The sequence below is a fragment of the Chrysochloris asiatica genome, unplaced genomic scaffold (genome assembly GCF_000296735.1).
Source record: "Chrysochloris asiatica unplaced genomic scaffold, ChrAsi1.0 scaffold00012, whole genome shotgun sequence".
Taxonomy (NCBI): domain Eukaryota; kingdom Metazoa; phylum Chordata; class Mammalia; order Afrosoricida; family Chrysochloridae; genus Chrysochloris; species Chrysochloris asiatica.
In genome coordinates this window covers 24,716,109-24,724,382 of record NW_006408530.1, presented here as the reverse complement: position 1 = coordinate 24,724,382, position 8,274 = coordinate 24,716,109, and the positions used below count along the sequence as shown (strand labels likewise).

Here is an 8,274-nt window from a genome sequence, read left to right as displayed (position 1 = left end):
CCCCCCCCCCCCGCATGCTGTTTTTGCAACTTATCATTCTCAGTTAGAGCTTTGAAGTGTGGTCAGATGCCTATTTTTTCCCCATCCTATTCTGTTTGGAAGCTATCATTTTCATGTTTTCTAGGTCAATGGGTAAGAAAACAAAGATTTAATAGTAGGAATATATTTATATTCATTAAATCCTTGTTACAACTGGTGCATTTACAGTTTTTATTTTTATTTTTCCCAGCTTGACACTTCACTCTATGATTTGCTGATGTAAATTTATAGCATATATCTTCCTATGATTTGTTTCTTCCAAGCCATTTGGCTTTAAAATGTATTCAAAAAGTGCAGGAAAAAGCTGTTATCTTTTCCTTCACATTTTTATTCCATATTTTTTTCAGTCAATATAAAGCTTATTTATAAGTTATTTGCTGTAAATAAGCATAGATGCTTACATGTACATAGATGTATACATGCATACGATATCTACAACTGTTTTGTAGTTTGGCAAAGAATTCTATTTAAAAATTACCTAATTCCTACATATTTATTATCAGTCCCTCTAACTAAAACACTTCTTATATATGACATTTTATTTTTAAGAGTTATTTTCTTTTTAAAATCTGCTTAATTAAGAAAGAAAAGTTAACAAGCTCCAAGATTCAAATTATAAGATAATACAAACTACACAATAACAAGTGAACATTAGTTATTCTACAATTTATAATCAAAATTGGAAAGATCATTTGCAAACACCTCATAATAATTCTGAGCTAAAAGAAACATTTGACAAATTTTTCTCTCACTTTCATTTCTGTGGTATGCAGATGTTTAGTTTTAAATTTGTCACATACTCATACTTCCTTATATACTATACTTTCCTTTTTTTGATAATTTTCCAAAAAACAAAACAAAAAGCAAGCAAATTAGGATTCATAGTTGTGAAATTGATTTTTGCAAAGACATTCTTTTCTTTTATTTTTTTATCCTGTCTCAAAGTTCTGCTTCCCCAATTAACAAATTTTAAAATAAGTTTAATATTTCTTAAAATAGCTAGACATTAGATATGCAACTTTTATCAACTCCACTTATCTCCTAAGATTTAATACTACCTTTCTGGCCTTAACTAACAGTCTATTCACTACTTGACAGTCATAATATCCAAAACCTAGCTAAGAATTACCTTCACAAACAATCTTTGCCCATGTCCCTACTTCAGTCTGAAACATCCCAACATATCAATAATCAGAACTTAAATTTACAGTCATCCAAACTCTACCTCCAATCACTCACTGTGCCTTTCAGATTCTCTTCATTAAACATTAGTTTTACTTTAGCACAGGAACAACTGAAACAATAGCTCATTCATCCCCTAAAATTCACTCTATGCATATCACACGGTACAGCTTTTAAAAAGACTGAATCTACTCATACCATCTTGTTCTTTAAAAACTCTATAAAAAATTATATTTTCAATGAAACCAGGTACACATTCAGTCTAAAACTGGAGATATTCCATCCTCAGATCCCTAAACTATTTTTTAATTTCCATTCATTCCCCTTTCTGCGTGTCTAATATGTGTTCACCCTTGTCTCCTTGCTTTTGCTGCTGTTTGTTGCTGTACACTCAGCTTTGACTCATGGTAACCCCATTGATAAGAGAACAAAATGTTGCCAGCTCATAATTGTGGGTATGCTCTATTTCAATGGAATCCATTAGCTGATGTAAGGGCTACAAGAATGGACTTTAGCATAATTATCCTTCTGACTTAAAGAACTCCCTCTGTCTTGAATATTTTTCTCTAACTTTTCTGCTAGAAATCATCTATCTATGTTTTCAAGGTAACCTCACATTCCTTTGATTTGTATGATGTAATTACTGGTTTCTTTTAGTCCTTATAAGCTAAAATGTTTGTCCTCTTTCGTGACATGACCTAAAAATATTGCTAGATTTGAGATATAACAGTGTTACAGCCAGTAGAAAGCAGAATATATTAATCATGTTAGAGTCCCTGAGTGAAATGGAAACTGAGAAATCCAAATTGCTTAGAGGATCAGGAATATTATGTAACAGATCCAAATATGTTGCTTAAATTGTGTGCTCAGAATAACACCAAGCAAAAAGGAATCGATGCCTATGAAATGATACAGTAGGCAGTAAAGAAAGCTGATTATGTCTCTGTATTGTATACTGTCTCATCACTAGTGCCATTATAAGATGGACCAGGCATCCTTCTTGAAATCAGTCTGACTAGCACAGACTACAGAACACTTTTTGAAAATTTTGAACATTATTAGTGTACCAGTGAGCTTTCATTGAATAACAAGTCATCTTATAGCTTAGTAGCTCAACTCCACAAGCATTCGTTTAGCTCATGATCCTATGCTGCTCAGTGCCATCTAGTCAGTTCCAACTTACAGCGACCCTGTATAGGGTTTCTGAGGAGCAGCTGGTGAGCTTGAACCGCTAACCTTTTGGTTCAAACCAACTTTGCAGTCCAGGACATTAGCCAACACCACCACACCAGGACTCCCATGACACTATAGGGCAGAAATTTACACAGAGTTTAGTTAGATAGTTAGTTTTTCTGATCTCAGCATCTGTCACTTGGACTGAAAGAAACTTAAGTGGTTCAAGCAACCTGCATTAGTGACTTACTTTTGATCCACATTTTATCCCATCATGCACCATGCTAGAAGAGGTCCTACTTGTGGCAACTGAGCAGAATTACAAGAAGGAAAAAGAAATATGCGATTTCCCTAAAGACTTAGCCTCATAATTCACATATCATCTCTTCTGCCTTTAACAGTCATGTTGCAAATTGATGTGGGCTACTATAAGAGATTCTTAAATTTTGTTATTTTTTTCACCATCTCTGAGCAAACAAGATATGTCCTACCATATTTGTTTCTTTCTGCCATTCTCAGACTCATCCTTGACTATCAAAAATATGAACTGATGCCCACTGATCCACTTCTTCTAGTACTTTTATATTACTAGCAGAGATGAGTACTTCAATTGACATGTATACACTTGAGACCTGTTCAGATAGATGGAGGTTTCTTTACCAATGATTCAACTACTTAATCTTATTTCTAGGGAAAATGTTGTTGTTGTTAAGTGCCATCGAGTCGATTCCAACCCATAGCGACTCTGTATAGGGTTTCTGAGGAGCAGATGGTGAGCTTGAACCATCGACTTTACAGTTCAAACAGCTTTGCAGTCTGGTGCATTAACCCACAGTGCCACAACATAAAATAATTGATGAGAAATCTAAAATTATCTTTATTTCATCAAATTAAATAAGCAAAAAACATATTTGAAATAATACAATATCATCAGCTTTTATTATATATGGTCATTTAGCCAGCATGTTATGATATTTACCCTATGTGGAAGCTCAGCTGATTTCTTCATAGTGTGTAAGAACTAAAGAACAAGGTGAAGGTTAAGAAGGGAGTTGAAAACTACACATGAATTAATTTCTGAAGATACTGGATTAACAACGATGACAAGAAAATTAAAACTATTCAAATACAGAGAGATTCCAAACTTTTCTTCTTGTGGGAAAACTCATGCAAATGATCTTTTCATAGCATCTTCTTTTCTTAGTGTACAATCATATTACTATCCTGATAAAATAAATGGAAGAAAATACAAAAGGGAGAAATTATGGGTAAGTGGTAATAACTAGAAAGATGGTACCATGAGTAACCACAAAGTACTGGTAAAATACCTGAACAAAGTAGAGTGTGTGAATTGTCACTGCAGTGACGGTGGCAGTGTGGCGAGTACAGACTGCTACGAGAGTAGACAGGCAGTGAAAATTGAAAACTATTGGAAGCAAATATTCAAATTAAGGTCTGTGATTGACAAGAGAGCTGATAGGAATCAGGGTGAAAGCTTTTATTATTTTCATTAAAAAAGTGACTTTTCAGTAGAAATAATACTGCCTATATCTGTATCATTCAATTTGATAGGCACTGACACTTTTAAACCTTGTCCTCCCCAAATCTATATATATATTTGGCATGAGGCAGGGATAAAATATTCACTGCTATGATATAACCTAATATTTATGACTAAAAAATAATCCAGAATATTTTAAATCAAACATTCCCAATGAGCAATATCTAGGTGACTATCTAGAAGAACCACTCACTCTTTTATCTATGCATCCACATATTTTTCCCATCACTTTTCCATATAACTGAAAATCACTGATTTATCATCTATCCTATTCTCTATGTAATCAATGTCTTTAATATAATTTCCTGGGAATTAGATCTTTTTAGTGTGGCACTGTAGGATGAACACTGGACTTGTTAACTATAAGGGCAGTGGTTCAAATATAGCAGCCACTCTTTGGAAATCCTATATAGGGTTGCTATGAATCAGAATCAACTCAATGACACTTAAAACAAAAGAAAAGCACTGCTTTTAAATTTCAATTACTTTATAGGAACCGATTACATCTGTGATTTTAATGTCTATCTAGAATGGTGCTAGGATTTATTAAACTTATTGAACAACAGATTCTGCACTCTATTTTGGAAAGACTCTAAGAAAACTAAAATTTTGAAAGAATTTATAATCAATGAAGATTCTATAAACTTCATCTGAAATATAAAAAATATCAACTTATCCAAAATAGAAATGTTCCAGGCAACTCTTACTTGAAAAGAAGGAGGACAGTAGTGTTTCTTAGCATACTGACTTCCTTGCTAAGATCTTGAGGAATTTGTTTTAGAAACCATCACAAGTTAGGCTTCCTTTTACTTCAAGGAGATGGACTAATATGTCCTCTGAAATTAGACACTAATGCCTAAAATGTGTTTTCAAAATCTTGAAAACAGTAATTTTACTTAACACACAGTTAATGTATATGCTAGTGTGGTGCTGCTGGATAATGCACTGAACACAAGGTCAGTGCTTCAAAGTCACCAGCTGCTCCTCAGAAACTCTATACAGAGTCACTATGCATCGGAACTGAATTGATGGCACTTAATAACAACAACGATCTGTACATTTCCCAACAATATTAATTTCAACTGTACATGTGCATCTGACCAGATGCAGACACATGACTCAAATAACCTACATCTGTGGAAAGAAAAGATGGAGAAGCTCAATATCATGTCATAACAAGCCCCAAAGCTGACAGTGACACAGAACACAAATTTCTCACATGCAAGTTGAAACTGAAGAAAATTGAAGTAAGTTCAGGAGAACAAAAGCATGGTTCTGAGTATATCACACCTGAATTAAGCAATCATCTCAAGAATAGAGTTGATACATTGAACAATAAAGGTCTTTGACCACACAAGTTGTGCAATACATCAAAAATATCATACATACATAAAGAAAAGGTCATTAAAAAGACAGAAAAAAAAAGAAAAGACCAAAGTGAATGTTAGGAAAGACTAAGAAAATTGCTCTTGGACATAGAGTAGTTAAAATGAATGGAAGAAATGAAATAAAAGAGCTAAACAGAAGTTTAGAAAGCGTGGCTCAAAAAGACAAACTAAAGCCATTTTGATGAAATGTACAAAGATCTGGAGTTAGAAAACTAAGAGGAAAAAACACACTCAGCATTTCTCAAGCTGACAAAATGGAAGACAACATTCAAACCTTCAGTTTCAGTATTGAAAGATTTCATGGGCAAAATATTTAATGATACAAAACAAGACACATTAAAAGAAGATAGAAAGAATATACAGTATCAGTGTACCATGAAAAATTGATAGATTTTCAACTATTTCAGGAGATAGCATGTCATCAAGAACAGATGGAATTGAAAGAAGATATCCAAATTGCATTGAGAACATTTGAGGAAACCAAGGTTTCTGAAGTAAAGAGAAAAACAAGTGAAATGTCTCAAAAACTGTACACAAGGCTAGAATGATTCATTCATCTATATGCAGAAATTTGGAAAAAAGCTGCCTGCCCAATCGGTGGCAAGAGAGGAATATTTGGCCCATTCCAAGAAAAGGCAATTCAATAGAATTTTTTAAAAATTACCAAACATTATCATTAATATCACACTCAAGTAAAATTTTACTGAAGATAATTTAAAAATAGTTGAAGTAGCATATTGACAGAGAACACCAGAAATTCAAGTTTCATAAGTGAATGTGGAACGAGGGATTTATGCTGAAAATAGAGAATATCATTAGGATTTCATTAAATATGTAGTCATTTGACTGTGTGAATAATGGCAAATTATGTGTAACATTGAGAAGAATGGATATTCTAGAACACTTAAATGTGCACATGCAGAACCTGTACATAGACCAAGAGGCATCATTCCAACAGAACAAGGGAATATTGATGGCTGTAACATCAAGAAAGGCGTGTGTTGTGGCTGTGTCTTTTCACCACACTTATCCAATTGGCATGCCAAGCAGATAATCCAAGAGAATGGATTATTCTAAAGAAGAATGCAGCGCTGCAAAATAGGAGGAAGGCTCACTAACAATCTATGGTATACAGCTGGCACAACCTTGCTTGTTAAAAGGTAAAATTGAAGCACTTACTGATAAAGATCAAGCACTAGAGTCTCCAGTATGGATTACACCTCAACATAAAGAAAATAAAAATCCTCACAACTGAACCAATAAGTAACAACATGATACACTGAGAAAAGACTGAAATTGTCAAGGAATTCATTTTACTTGTACCTATAATCCACATTGGAGTCTGGTGTGATGCTGCAGTTTAATGCATTGGACTGAAAAGCCGGTTTCAACTGCAAGGTTGGTGGTTGAAGCTCACCAGCTACTCCTATTCAGGATAACTATGGGTCATAACCGACTCGATAGCACACCAACAATAATCCACCCTAACAGAAGCAGCAAAGAACAGATATATTGCACAGGGAAAATCTGCTGCAAAAGTGTCAAAGAGTCAAGAGGCCCAAGTGTGTAACCCAAACCACGACATTTTCAATTGCTTCATGTGCATGCAAAAAAAAAAAAAAAAAGAGAGAGAGAGAGATAGAGAGAGAATAAGGCAAACCAAAGAATTGATAACTTTGAATTATGGTGTTGGTGAAGAATACTGATTGCCAGAAGGATGAACAATTTGATCCTGGAGAAGTACAGTGGAATGTTCTTTAAAAGAGAGCATGGATTCTTTCTGTCTCCGGCAGCCGCAGGGACAGGAGCTGCCGCAATGTCCGTGCATCTGCAAATGGATGGTCTTCAGGAACTGCTGCAGTTTCCTCATCAAGAGGAAAAAGCAGACATACAGCCCTGAGCCCAGTAACTTAAAGGCTCCTAACACCTTCCGCTACAACGGGCTGATACACCGCAAGACTGTGGGTGTGGAGCCAGCTGCCGATGGCAAAGGGGCAGCAGAAACCCTACCACCATTAACAAGAACGCCAACGCCAAGCTCAGCAGCATCCAGGCACATGATCCGCAAGAAAAAGTATCGGCCTGATGTGCGCAAGGCGGCTATCCACAGAGCCAGTGCCATCTTGCTCAGCCAGAAGCCGGTGCTGGTGAGGAGGAAGCGGAGCCGCCCCTTCAAGTACCTGAACACCCCTCACCACAGAACAATAAAGACCGTGTTCTTCACACACAAAAAAGGAGCATGGAAAAACTTAGTATCACATAATTTAAATGTATTATCAGGAGGGAACAATCCTTAGACAAAAACATGATGCTTGATAAAGTACCAGATAAGTGAAAAAGAGGAAGATTTATCCGGAAAGTTAATTGACACACAGCTTCTGCAATGGGCTCAAACAGAGCAATTATGAGAATGGTGCAGGACCAGACAATATTTCTTACTGTTATACATAAGGTCACTATGAGGTGAAAATAACATCACGGCATCTAACAACAAAAATAACCTTTACTGGAGCACACCACCAGATCTTTCTCCATGCAGATGCTATGTGTACTTAACTGGTACACCACCAGACTTCCTTATCAGTATATATATATATATATATATATATATATATGGATAATATATATTCCAGGTGTGGTTTTATGGGTAATGCATAAACATCAAAATCCTAGGCATTAGTGAACTGAAATGAACTGGTAATCACCATTTTGAATTTGACAATCACCTGGTTTACTGTTATGGGAATTAAAAATTGAAGAATGAAGATAAATTCATCATGAAAAAGAGCATTTTAAGATCCACCTTGAATTATAATGCTGTTTGATAGGATAATATCCATATGCCTATGAAGAAGTCCAAAAGGAGCTCTGGTAGCGTAGTGGTTACAAATCGGGCTGTGAACCTTAAGGTCAGCGGTTTGAAAACTACCA

The 8,274-nt window shown here is 35.3% G+C and overlaps 1 pseudogene; it reads left to right on the top strand.

Annotated features, from left to right (window-relative positions):
- Positions 1–7,159: 7,159 nt before the first annotated feature.
- Positions 7,160–7,640, top strand: LOC102821735 (annotated as a pseudogene).
- The last annotated feature ends 634 nt before the right edge of the window (positions 7,641–8,274 follow it).